This window comes from Gracilinanus agilis, chromosome 2 (assembly GCF_016433145.1).
Source record: "Gracilinanus agilis isolate LMUSP501 chromosome 2, AgileGrace, whole genome shotgun sequence".
NCBI classification, from domain to species: Eukaryota; Metazoa; Chordata; class Mammalia; order Didelphimorphia; family Didelphidae; genus Gracilinanus; species Gracilinanus agilis.
In genome coordinates, this window is record NC_058131.1 from 350315278 (window position 1) to 350329852 (window position 14575).

Sequence of the window (14575 nt, forward strand, 5' to 3'; positions counted from 1 at the left end):
GACTCCAAGACAGAAGGTAAGGGTTTAAAAAAAATAATTAAAGAAAAAATTCTGGACCCCTGAGACTTTCCATTAGTCTCATCCACACCCGTCCCCCGTGGGTGCTACAATATCTCACTGGCTTATCTAATCCAAGCCTCAAATGATTCCTCTCCAGGTAGGTGTGGGGTTTCCCTTGAGAAGCTTCTTAGCTTAGAGGTAGTGAGCAGCACCAGTAAGACTACGATCTAATCTCCATTTCTGGCTGCTATGAATAGAGAGTCTTCCCAACCCTCACCCCACCCCGGAAAGCATTACAGTTTATCTACAGACGATCCTTCTCTTCCCACAGGTTTCAGACTTTTAAGCAATTTCCTATCCTCAGTGGAAGACCTAGTGATACTTAGGTATTTCCGACAAGCTCTCTCTCCAGGGATGCTAGAATGCATCACTATTTCCATTAATTTGCAGAACATAGACAGAGTTTTATCTGCATCCCTACACCCTTTAATAAGTCTTCTTCTCTCTAAATTGTTCATAGAACCATATATGTTGCTTTCAGGGACTTTGTGTCATCAGCATCAATTGGGTATCCCTAAAACTAAGGGTTTTGCCAATATTCTAAAAATATTACATCCATTCTGCTGGTCTCTCTGCTTAAATCACACAGAGCACTGTAATCTATGGAAATACTTGTTCACACATCCATGCAATAGTAACAGGCAATAAAATCCAGTAATAGTATAAAATTAAAAACAAAAGTAAAAAAGAAGAGGCAAATGAAATAACGGTTCTGTTAAGGAATGGAGTCCCTATAGCAGTGATGGTGAACCTTTTAGAGACAGAGTACCAGACCCCGCCCCACCCCAAGACCAAGTGCTGTGCCTGCTGCCCCAGACCCTGTGCTGTGCCCCTCCCCACCATGAGTGCTGGGCATGCCATGCCCTTCTCCCCGAAACACACACACACAGGGAAGGGAGAAAGCCCTCCTATTGGGCTACTAGGGGGAGGGCTGGGTGAAGTGAGGAGTGCCCTCAGGAAGTCTAGAGAGGGGAGAGGGGAGTGACCTGAGTGCTCTGCTCCCCTCCGACTCTGCCTCCTATTAGCTGCCCACCTTACTTCCTGTGTGTTCCCATTGGCTGCTGGGCGGAGGGGCAAGAAATATGAAAAAATGTCATCAGGCCTGCTGAAGAGGGGGAGGGGAGCAGCTCCACCCAAGTCCCTCTGCCTTTCTAGAAACAGAATTCTGGGGATGGGTTGGGGAGGAGGGTGGCTGCATGCCCACAGAGAGAGCCCTCTGCATGCCATCTTTGGCACTCGTGCCACAGGTTTGTCATCACTGTCCTATAGTAACAACAAATTTTCAAATCATCAGTGAGGCCTGAAAATGATGAAAAAGGAAGAACAAAAAAAAATTTTTAGTCAAATGGGAATAACCTGAAGCTGTACCAGATTTTGAAAGAAAAAAAAAACCCAAAACTTTTTTTTACATGGTTTAAAGAGAATAAATGAGAAAACTAGTGGAGCTACCTATAGGTAGCCCAGTGGATAAAGAACCAGGCCTTGGAGTTGGAAGGACCTGGATTCAAATCTGACCTCAGATACTTCCTAGCTGTGTGACCCTGGGCAAGTTACTCAACCTCTATTGCCTAGACCTTAGAATTGATACTAATACTAATCTTAGAATCTTAGAACTGATACTAACACAGAAAGTTAAGGATTTAGGATAAAAAAAAAAAAGATTAATCCAATGAACTCTCATTTATAAATCACTAGATGGTGCTGTGGGAGTGTACAGTCCATTATTTTACCCATCTTCATTAGACATTAAGCACTTACTAAGCACCTGGCACTATGCTAAGATACAAAAGATGATTCCTGTCTTCAAGGAGCTCACAGTCTAATGAAGGAGACAACATGCAAACAACTGGACAAACAGACAATCAACAGAAGGGAGGCAGTAGAATTAAGGGGAATTGAGAAGGCTTTTGAGAAGGTAGGGGTTTAAGGTAGGGCTTGAAAAAAGCCAGGAGACAAATCAAGGAGAACATTCCAGGCATGGGAAACAACCAAAGAAAATGCCCAGAGATGAAGGGTCTTGTGCGAGGCCAGAGGCCCCGGATCACAGAGTTTGTGGCTGTAACTGAGGTATAAGAAGAGTGGAAATGAAAAAAGTGGGCAGGCTGTGAAGGATTTTGAATCTAAGTAAAGAATCTTATGTTTGATCCTAGAGGTGATAGGGAGCCATTTGAGTTCTTGAGTAAGGGGAAGGGGGTGACCCTTTGGCAGGTGAGTGGGGGACAGCCTGGAGTGGGGAGAGAATAAGAACAAGGGTTACCAGCAGACTGTTGCAATAATTCAGGCATGAGGAACTGAAGCTCTGCACCAGGGTGGCAGTGTCAGAGGACAGTTGGGGGCATAGAACAGAGACGTTACCAAGGTAAAATCAATGGGACTTGGCAACAGTTTGGATTTGGGACAAGAGGAAGTGAGAGTGAGGAAGTGAGGATAGCATCAAGGTTGCGAGCATTAGTGACAAGCAGGGTGATAGTACTTTTGATTACAGAGAAGTTAGGAAGAGAGGACAATTCAGGGGGGAAAGTCCTCTAAAGTTATTAGTACTCATGTATATGGTAGCCACTGATACCTCCTGGCATTCTGCCCTCTGATATATTTCCCAGGATGTGTTTTTTAAACCCTTCCTTTCCATCTTAGAATCAATACTGTGTATTGGTTTGAAGAGTGGTAAGGGCTAGGCAATGGGGCTAAAGTGACTTGCCCAGGATCACATAGCTAGGAAATGTCTGAAACAGATTTGAACCCAGGACCTCCCAAATTCGGGGCCTGGCTCTCAGCCTACTGAGCCACCCAGCTGCCACTAACTCCTATCTCTTTATTTTATGTCCTTATGCCCATTGGTCACTCCCTTTTCTTCATAGTGTGGTCTGTCAGTTAGCTTTGAAGGGTCATCAGTTTAATAAACTGTTTAATTGGAGTAGGAAAAAAGATAATAAAAACAGAAGCATCACTCATATGTAATGTAGTTTAGACATTTTATTTGAGCCCAGGTACAGTTGATTCTCAGACAGGAAAATCCCTGTTCAATTGAGCATGTAGTTTCTCCCCAGCCAAAATCTGGGATCCAGGACTATCAGAATCTTTATCTGGATAAATAAATATCCCAGATCCTAGGTGAAGCACAAGCTGTGGGGAGACACAATGTTAACCCAGAATAAGTGTGCATGAGATAGTCCATGAGTCTCCTTTTTACTCTTACTGGGATTTTTTGGTCCATTCGCCTCTAAATTATACCCATACAGGTAAAGAGAGGCTGCTTGCATTTTCTCCTTGATTCCAGGAGATAGGTTGTCCATGGAAGCATCTTCTGAGTCCAACTCTTTCAATTTTCAGTCTTTCTCTCTCTCTTTTTTAATCTTTACCTTCTGTCTTAGAATTGATACTAAGTATTGGTTCCAAGGAAGAAGAGCAGTAAGGGCTTAATGGGGGTTAAGTGACTTTGCCCAGGGTCACTCAACTGGAAGTGTGGGAGGCCAGATTTGAACCCAAGATCTCCCATCTCCAGGCCTGGCTCCCAATCCACCAAACCACCTAGCTGCCACTTCAGTCACTTTCACATTGAAAACCATTGGCTCAAACACTTATCTGTCCTTGAAGATCCACTTCCATTCGAAAGGATGGATGCTTACTGGTTCCTAAGGCCAGTGGAGACTCAGGACCTGGACAAAGAGAAAATAATCTGATTATTGCTCTCTTTCACTATTCTACAGGTAGTCTCATTCCTAATATCACCATCTACTTTTTCCCTTCCCTCAAGGGACTAAAACCTCTAAAGGCAAATACGCCAAATTAAGCCACATGAAAATATTAATAGACTGGCCACAGCCTGAAATGCCTTTCTTTACATCAAGAAGATGAACTCTGTTAAAGAAATCTAGAAATTTGAGGAGGAAGAATGGTGGAAAACATTTGAATAAGGATCAGCTGAGAGAGAACTAGGGTGATATTGTTGGTGGTATAGATGATAGACCACTTAGACTGAAGGGGGAAATAGATTTTAAAAATATTTTTATTTTTAAATATTTTTCCATGTTTATATGATTCATTTTCTTTTCCTCCCCCTTCCCAGAGCCAACAAGCAATTCCACTAGGTTGTACAAATATTATCATTTGATACCTATTTCCATGTTATTCATTTTTGCTATAGAGCCATCTTTTAAAGCCTAAACCCCAAATTACATTCCCATATATACATGTGATAAGCGATGTCATATGTTTTTCTTTTGCATTTCTATTCCCATAGTTCTTTGTCTCAGTGTGCTTGCATTCTTTCCCACAAGTGCTTCAGGAGCGTCCTGGCTTGTTGCCTTGCTACTGGTAGCAAAGTCTATTACATTGGATTGTTCCACAATGTTTTACTTTCTGTGTACAATGTTCTTCTGGTTCTGCTCATTTCACTCTGTATCAGTTCTTGGAGCTTCTTCCAGTTTACATAGGAATCCTCCAGTTCATCATTCCTTTCAGCACAAGAGTATTCCATCACCATCAGATACCACAGTTTGCCAGCCATTCCCCAGTCAAGGGACAACCTGAAGGGAGAAATAGTTAAGTGCAGAGAATGGATCACAAACTTGGTATGGAGGCACAATATAGCAATGATTATATGGTGTACATATATAATATATACATATATATTAATAAATGTGTGTATATACACAGAAAGTAATGATGGGAACTTATTTCAACTATCTGGCCATCTAAGGAGACTGTGCCAAAAATATGGTATCTGACAAATTCTTTCTTTTTCTTAATGATTTACTTAACTCTTCAAATGAAGATGCTAATAAATGATAAGAACAAGAAAAAGAGCAGTTTAAATTATTGGAGGGATAAAGAAGGGCTTAAAAGATCTGTGATGGTTGCTTAGGATGCATGGGTCATGATAAAGGACAAGGGAGAGAAGAGACAACTTCTGAAACTTTATTTTGCTTCTGGTTTTCCCTGTCGAGAATTATTTTCAGACTGGGAAAGATGAGGGGGAAAATGATTATCAAAGAATTGACTCTGTAGGACAAAATTAGTGACAATAGGTAGAATTGAGGTAAAAAGACAAGTTTAAATTTGATGGAATAAAAACTTCAGAACAGTTAACATCTATTTGATTGTAAGCTCCTTGAGGACAGGGATGGTCTTTGGCCTGCATCCTCAGCACTACACACAGTGCCTGGCACATAGTATAGGCAGCTAGATGGCACAATGGATAGAGCATTGGGTCAGGAAGATTCAACTCCATGAGTTCAAATCCAGCCTCAGACACCTCCTAGCTTGTGTGACCTTGAACAAGTCCCTTAACCCCAACTGCCTAACCCTTCCCACTCTTCTGCCTTGGAACTGATATTTCATATTGATTCTAAGACAGAAGGTAAGAGTTTAAAAAATAAAATGTAAAAACAATTCTTAACTTATGGGTTGTTCATGTGGCTGGTGAGATTTGACCTTTGCATCCTCTGGTCTAGAGGAAGGCAAGGATGGTGAAGGGATTAGAGATTGTGCCTTATGAAGAATTGGAAATGTTTAGCCTGGAGAGACTTAAGAGGGCATGTATTTTCTGTCTTCAGGTCTGTAAAGGGCTATTCATATAGAATAAAGTTTAGAGTCATTCTATTTAAGGGCAACTGGGACCAATGGTAGAAGTTTTAGGGAGAGAGATTTCAAATTCATTCAAGGAAAAGCGTCTAGCTGATTTGCCATTTTTCCAGCTCATTTTATAGTTGAGGAAACTGAGGCAGAATTAAGTGGCCTGCCCAAGGTCACACAGCTAGTAAGTGCCTGAGGCTAGATTTTAACTCAGGAATATGAGTCTTCGTGGTTCCAGACCTGGCACTTCATCCACTGAGCCACCTCGCTGCCCTCTTCCTAACTATTTGAATTAGCCAAAGTGGAATGGGCAGCTTCGGTGGGTAGTGGCTTTACCCTTAAGGAAAGCTTTATATAAAGGCTAGATGATCATTTGTCAAGGATGTTGTAGAAAGACTTTCTGCCCAGGTCTGTCTTAGAGGAGATGGATGACTTCTGAGACTCATTCTAATTTTGAGATTCTATGAGTCTCTATTCTTAACTCTGAAATTCTGAGTCTCTATTCCTTGCCCAAGCCACAGTTCCTGTCTTAAATAAAACCAGTCCCAGATATTGGGTAACTAGGTGGCATGGTGGATAGCATGTTGGATCTAGGTATCAGGAAGGCCTGAATTTAAATCTTGCCTTAGACTCTAACTAGCTGGGTTTTATGGGGGCACACTTCTCTCACTGTCTTCATCTATAAAATGGGAATAATAATAGCACCAGCTTCATAGTTTGTTTTGAGGATCAAATCAGGTAATATGTGTGAAATGCTTTGCAAACTTTCAAGTGTAATTTAAATATTACCTATTATATTATTCTAGCTTTGGTGATTAATCAATGCTAATAATGTCTTTATGTCCCCTATGAGCCTGACTCACTACCTATTATTTTCCCCTTTTTTAAAAAAAAAAAGTCATTTTCTCCTTTGGATCCCAGACCTGCTTGCCCTCATTCTCTATGTTTCCTTTGATATCTCTAGATACATATTTTCATTTTTTATCAATTACATATAATAATGAATTTCCACACAAGTTTTCCTAAGTCATATGATCAAACTTATCTTCCTCCCTCCCTCCCTTCCCTTCCCCCTCCCAGTGCTGGCAGATGATTCAATATTAATTATACATGTATTATCATGCATAATATATTTCCATATTGTTCATTTTTATGAGTAATCTTATAAAACCAAAACTCCAAAATATAAACCTAAATAAACAAGTGAAAAATAGTACGCTTTGATCTGCATTCTGACTCCTGGCCAAAGTTAAACAGTCTTCTTACTTTAAGTTATATTTAAAAAAAACTCAACCAGGAATATAGTAAGAAATTGACTCTATCAGTTGAAAGACCAAACCTTCTCTTTGATTAATGTCTTGGGGTTACTGAATAATAACTGAATAAATAACTCCTTTTTGAATCCATGTGTAGGTATCTGCTGCCAAAATAAATCTGCCACAATGCAGAAATTATAGAGGTAAAAACTTGGTTTTTATTATGTTTAAGCACAAGTTTACATCTCAGCCAAAAAAATAAATTAATAAACCTGAACAAAAATTGGGATTTTAACAAGAAAGACCTCTTATAAACAAAATTATGTCAAAGTGATAGAGAAATATTTTTTCTATATTTCAATATCGTACATTCCTCTTAGACCATAAGAGTTAAAAAGACAGATTTATACTCTCATACTTCCTTCAATGTCACAAAAGTCAAACAGTTGAAATAGCCATAATCTCATATATTCCCTAAACGAACAAACCTAGGTAAATAGAAGGGGACAACAGAGGTTGTGATGGATAGATAGTGTCATGGAAACAACAAATATGAACTTAGACTTCAAAAGATAATGGAGGACCTGGCATAATATGGTTTTGAAGAGTCGGACATGATTCAACAACAAATAGTTAGACTAAGTCAGGTTATATATTAAACACTATGTTTGCAGAATCCTACACTTACAGAACTACAAGGTTACATTTTTTTTAAACCCTTGTACTTCGGTGTATTGTCTCATAGGTGGAAGATTGGTAAGGGTGGGCAATGGGGGTCAAGTGACTTGCCCAGGGTCACACAGCTGGGAAGTGTCTGAGGCCGGGTTTGAACCTAGGACCTCCTGTCTCTAGGCCTGACTCTCACTCCACTGAGCTACCCAGCTGCCCCAAGGTTACATTTTAAAGAAGTTTCAGTGGGCTAACTGAGAGGAAGAGATTTATTATATATTATGAAGATTTGGCACCAGGGAAATTCTCCCACAAATAAAATATTTGAGGGATGCTTTATTCCTTTCTTCCTCTCATTTGGTTTCTTATCTTGGGAATGTCAAATGTCTTTCCTTAACAGGTGAGGTTAATATTAACAGAAGTCAGGCTTTTAGTTAGCCAGACATTGCAGGAGAAACGGCCCTGAGCATTAAATAGTAAAAATGAGTTACAGGAAATACAATATAAAAAATTCCCATTATAGGATATAGTCAACAATTGTCAGATCTCTGGGTTCTTGGAATTTCCACAAGCTGTGGTCTTATCATCCTCTCCCTATTCCCCAGATATAGTCTTTAGGGACAGAATGGGGTGGGGGAGGCTCTGGCCTTAGTAAATGGAAGACGACCAAATTGTAGAAGGCTTAGGGTTGAAGACATTTCAAAGCCTGGCTGTGACCTTTCCCAGAGTTAATTGTTGCTATTATTCTGTCTCTCAATCATGTCCAGTTCTTTGTGACTTCCTGTCTCCAAGTCCAAAGCTCTTTCCACTATGACACCACTCTGCTTAAAGTCAAGAAGGCTTCATAGCAGAATATGTTAATAATAGAGACTGAGAATGAAGCTGACAGTAATAGCAAAAAGCCATGCAAGCCCTTCTGACCTCCACTATCTCCCAAAGTCTGTCCAAGCTCGTGTTCATTGCTTCCATGAAACTATCTAGCCATCTCATCCTCTGCTGCCCCCTCTTCTTTTTGTCTTCACTCTGCAGAACTTGGCTTTCCTTACAGTCCAACTCTCATAGTCATACATTGCCATACATTGCCTCAGTGAGTGATTGCATGGTCTTTTAGGGGTTTTTTTTTTTAACATTTATTAATATACATTTTTAACATGGTTACCTGATTCATGCTCCTCCTATCCCCTTCATCTTTTAGGGTTTTAAATAGCTCGACTCTAATTCCATTTCCCCCACTAGCTTTATGGTTGGCAATGCCCACTTGACCTCATTTCTGGGAATGCCTGATTCTAGATCAGTAACCCACACCTTAGTGGCCAATTAAGAGATTTCTTGTATAGTTCTAAGTATTCTTGATTCCTCTTCTTAATCTCTTCTTCTTCTAAGTCCCTACCATTTTTATCTTTTATTATGCCTATTTTTATATGAAATGTTCCCTTGATAGCTCTAATTTTCTTGAAGAGATCTCTTGTCTTTCCCACTCTATTGCTTTCTTCTAGTTTTTGGCATAGCTCATTTAAGAAAACCTTTTTTATTTCTCCTTGCTGTTCTCTGGAATTCTGTATTCAATTGAGAATATCTTTCCTTTTTTCTTTTACCTTTTGATTTCCTTCTTTCCTTAGCTATTTGTAAAGCCTCATCAGATAGCCACTTTGCTTTCTTGCTCTTCTTTTCCTTTGGGACGTTTTTTGTTGCTGCCTCCTGTACAATATTGTTAACCACTGTCCATAGTTCTTCAGGCATTCTATCTTCCAGATCTAATTCCTTAAATTCATCATTTCCACCTCATAAGAATTGTTATTTAGGTTATCGCTATACATACCTATACACACACACACACCTTTCCTTACTTTCTTCAATTTAAGTTTGAATTTTGCAATAAGAAGTATTACCCATCTAAAAATGCCCACATATTGTCACCTTTGAGATTGTTGAAAAAGAGTGTTTGCTTTGACAAGCAAGATTTCTTGACAAAACTTTTTTTTATAATCCTTACCTTCTTTATCCACTGAGCCACCTAGATGCCCCCAAATCTCTTATTAGTCTCTGCCCTACTTCATTTTGTACTCCAAGGCCAAACTTGCCTGTTATTCCAATGATTTGTTTTTTTTAAACCCTTACCTTCCATCTTAGAATCAATTGGTTCCAAGACTGACAAGCAGTAAAGGCTGGGCAATAGGGATTAAGTGACTTGCCTGACGTCACACAGCTGGGGGGTATCTGAAGCTAGATTTGAATCTGGGACCTCCCATCTCCAAAGCTGGCTCTCTATCCATTGAGCCACCTAGCTGCCCCTTTCCAATTATCTTTTGATGTCCTACTTTAGCATTCCTATCCCCTATGATGAATGCAACATCTTTTTGGGGTGCTATTTCTAGAAGATGTTATAGGTCTTTTTTTTTTAAACCCTTACTTTCTGTCTTAGAGTCAATACTGTGCTTTTCTCACTCCTTTATTGACTAGGAGGGGTACTCCATTTCTTCTGAGGGATTCTTGCCCATAGTAGTATGTGTAACAGTCATCTGAATTAATTTCACTCATTCCCATCCACTTAAGTTCACTAACACCCAAGAGGTTAATGTTTAACTTTTCCACCTCCTGTTTGACCACATCGTTACTTTGGTTCATAGATTTTACACTCCAGGTTCCTATGCACAGTTGATCATTACAGCATCAGACTTTCCTCTCATCACCAGACACATCTGCAGCAGAATTAATGAACCTTTGTCTAGTTTGGTTCAAGGATTTTTAACCTTTCTTTCTTTTCTCCACTCCCTTCTCCCCTTCCCCCACTATTTGTTGGGCCTTGATTTTCTCTTCCAAAGAAGATGATTGAATCAAAAGATTATGTGGAATTTCCAAAACCACCCATTCAGGTCAGAGTTTACAGTCTGACAATTTCCTCTGTCTGCTGGTACCGATGCTTCTCTTGCTTTCTCCCTAAGCACCTTCCCTGAATTACATTTTACTGACTGTCTAAGCATTCTGCATGACTTTTTGCCCAAGCCTGTCAGCTTCCTCCTCCATCCATATTATTGCCATGTTCGGCTCTGAACCTGCCTTGACTTTAGACAGTGTGTTATAGTGGAAAGAGCATTAGACTTAAAGGCAGGAGCTTTCAATTGAATTAACCAATCAATCAAAAGGCACTTTATTAAACACCAGTTCCACGCCAGGCACTGTGCTCGAGACTGAGATCCTAGTAAAAGAATAGTCAGGTACGGCGGTGCCCACCTGTATTTCCTACCAGGACGGGGAGCCTGAGGCTGAGGGATCTCTTGAGCTCAGGTCTCGTAAGCTGCAGTGGACTCTGCTAAGCAGATATCAGAACTGAGATGGACATTCATACGATTAGATCCTAGGAGTGGGAATTGCCTAAGGAAGGGCCGGCAATTGGGCCAGGTCAGAAATGGAGCAAGTCAAAACTCCTGTGGCCATTAATAGTGGAATCAAGCCCATGAGTCATCCTTGAATTTTCAGCCTGGGTCAAATAGGGAGACAGAGCCTATAAAAATAAACAAATATCAGTGGCTGGGGGAGGGATGGAAGGAAGGAAGGAAGGAAGGAAGGGAGAGAATTTGGAACTCAAAATTTAAAAAGAAGAGAATGTTAAAAATAAATAATAAATTTTTAAAAAACAAACTTCTAAACTAAAAAAAAGCAAGTAAAAGAATGAAACAAGGAGTTTAAATTCTTGCAAGAGTTTAAATCCTTCTTTCAAGGAGTTTAAATTGTAACAGGATGACAACTGCAGATCCAGATATGTATATATTATGTATGTGTGTATATATATGTATATATACATACACACACACACATATACTGCTTTCCAGTTGTGTAACTGGGCAAATCCCTTACTGACTCTCAGTTTCTTCTTTTGTAAAGGGGGAAGGATAATATTTGTACAAAACTGTAATGAGGGAAGTACTTTGGAAACTTTAAAGCCATTGAAATGCGAACTGCTAGGACCAGTATCATTATTTTTAAAACCATGGCTGTGATTTTATTAAGGTAGGAAACTGTCTACCAAAGCAGATGTGCCCTTGCTTTGGGACTTGGGTCCGCACAGAGCTGTCAGGGTACACTGTCCATGGGGTACAGCCTGTGTGTGTCAGAGGGAGGTTTTAAACCCAGACTCCCCCTGCCCCGCGCTGCTCTCTTGTGAGAAGCGTTGACTCCGGAGGGCTACTTCTTTGGTAGCAGTGAGATAAAGTCTTTTTAATGCCGTGCTTTCCTATGGCTGTTAGACTTGGGCAGCGAGATGGCACAGGGCAGAGGGGTCGGGTCCAAGTTACTCAATCTGCCTTGGCTGGGCCTCTTCTATAAAACGGGGATAATAATAGCACCTGCCTCACAGTTGTTGTGAGAATCAAATGTCAAATGCAAAATTCTGTGCAAGCCTTAAAGCACTATATAAATGCTAGCTGTCATTATTATTATTATTGTTATTATTATTATTATTATTATTATTATTATTATTATTATTATTATTAGCACAATCTGCTCTCCAGAAGCTTACATTTTGAGTTAAAAAAGCTTGGCTAAGTTCCTGATTCCTAGCAAAGCTTATTTCCCTCTAGGATTGGTGGCCTCCTTGCTACAGAGCCTCCACATGGCTTCTCTGTGTCCTCGTCCATTCCTTTTCTTCCCTCTCTTCTGCTTGTTCCTGAGGCACATTCACCCTTCAGGGATCTCCAGCCTCCAATCGCCCCAGGGCCCTGAACCAGACCGGCTCTCCCTGAAATTGTAGGATCCCAAAACTGGAGCTAGGAAGGAGGCTAGAGGTCACCTACCCACTGAAGTTGGCAGTGCCAGTGGCCAGAAAAGGGTCAAAACCCAACACTTGTTTTATTTTGTTTAACACTTAACTTCTGTCTCAAAATTAATGCTTAGCTTTGGTTCCAAGGCAGAAGAACAGTAAGGGTTAGGCAATTGGAATTTAAGTGACTTGTCCAGGGTCACACAGCTAGGAAGTACCTGAGGCCAAATTTGAACCCACAACTTCCATCTCTAGGCTTGGCTCTCTATTCACTGAGTCACCCCTTTTTCTTTATTTTTTTTTTAAACCAGAGTAGCTTGCCATTTCTTTCCCTAGCTCATTTTACAGAGGAGGAAACGGAGGCAGACAGGGTTAAATGACTTTCCCAGGGTCACCCAGCTAGTATCGGGTGAGATTTGAACTCAGGAAGATGAGGCTTCCTGACTCCAGGCCCAGCGCTCTGTGCACTATAACACCACCTTGCTGCCCTAACACTCCATTTGTTAAAGATACTCTCTTCAGTCATTTCAATTGTGTCTACTCTTCATGACCTCATATGCAGTTTTCTTTTTTTTTTTAATTTGAAAATTTTTATTTAATTAATTTAGAATATTTTTCCATGGTTACATGATTCATGTTCTTTCCCTCCCCTCCTTTTATCTCCCTCCCGTAGCCAACACACAATTCCACTGGGTTTTACGTGTGTCATTGATCAGGACCTATTTCCATATTATTGATATTTCATTTGCAGTTTTCTTGGGATTTTTTTTGTTTTTTTTTTTTACATTTTTAAACCCTTAACTTCTGTGTATTAGCTCCTAGGTGGAAGAGTGGTAAGGGTGGGCAATGGGGGTCAAGTGACTTGCCCAGGGTCACACAGCTGGGAAGTGTCTGAGGCCGGATTTGAATCCAGGACCTCCCGTCTCTAGGCCTGACTCTCATCATTTGCAGTTTTCTTGACAAAGATACTGGAGTGATTTGCCATTCCCTTCTTCAGCTCATTTTTCAGATGAGGAAACTGAGGCAAACAGCAGTTAAGTGACTAAATAGTGGGTCATTGTCTGAAGGCAGATTTGAATTGAGGGCTTTCTGGCTCCTGGACCAGCACTCCATCCACCACACCACTTGGCAGCCTCTAGAAATAGCTAGAGTCCCCCTGGGGAGTGAACGAGTGTGTGAGAGAGAAGGTGGGGATATGTATGGCCACGGGGGGTGTTTTCCTGTCTGTGAGGGGATCTGCGCGTCCTGTGCCTGGGATTGCGTGGGATATGTGTAGACGTGCAGCCCAGTGATGGGCAAACTTTGTAAAGAGGGGGCCAAAGGAAAGGAAATGCTCCTCTGTCAGTCTGTTTCTAAGGCAACTCTTTCCAAGTTTCATTGTTTTATATCCTACTTATTGTATTCTTCAGATTAGGAATGATATAGCCCAGCCAGATAGAACATTTCAGGGGGCCGTAGTTTGCCCATCACTGGTGTATGGGAATGAGTGTATGCACCGTCCCTATGACTGTGTGTGTATGTGTGTGTGTGTGTGTGTGTGAGCGATTTGGGTGTCATCATAGCTGTGCACGTGTGCAAGAATATACGTGTGCACTCTACTGGTGCTTTTGGAGGGAGAGGTCAGTGTGCATAGGATGCCTGCGAGGGCCTGTAAGTATATCACGCCTGAGAGTGTGCCTTGGCACCGGAGGCACACTGGCCTGTGATCTCTGGCCTGGAATTCGCAATGTGGTGGTTTGGGTGTCCGTGCTCAAGACAGCGATCAAAAAAGGTTGGGCCATTGGTCTTAGGTCTCCCACGGCCCTTGTGGAAGGCCAGCTCAGCGAGGGGTCCGGGGATCTTGAGGAGTGGCTGTTCCTCAGATGCCAGTCTTAGCAAGACACAGCCAAGGCTGGTCAGAGAGGGCAGTGAAAGAAGCAAAGCAGAGCATGGGCAGAAAACAGAAGATCATGGATGAATGTGTTGGAAAGAGTCTGAGAGACCATTGAGTCCAATCCTCTCGTTTTTACAGATGAAGAAACTGAGGTCCAAGGAGGTCCTAGGTTCAAATCCAGCTTCAGACACTTCCCAGCTGTGTGACCCTGGGCAAGTCACTTGACCCCCATTGCCCACCCTTACCACTCTTCCACCAAGGAGCCAATACACAGAAGTTAAGGGTTTTAAAAAAAAAAAAAGAAAGAAAAGAAAAGAAACTGAGGCCCAGGGAGCTTGTGACTTTCTCAAGATCACACAGGTAGTAAATAAATTTCCCAGCTGGTCT

The 14575-nt window shown here is 41.2% G+C and overlaps 1 protein-coding gene across 1 annotated transcript in view; it reads left to right on the forward strand.

Moving 5' to 3' along the window:
- Nucleotides 1-14575, forward strand: part of L3MBTL1 (L3MBTL histone methyl-lysine binding protein 1) — a 75040-nt gene that overhangs the window by 21303 nt on the left and 39162 nt on the right. The gene's annotated exons all lie outside the window — the stretch shown is intronic.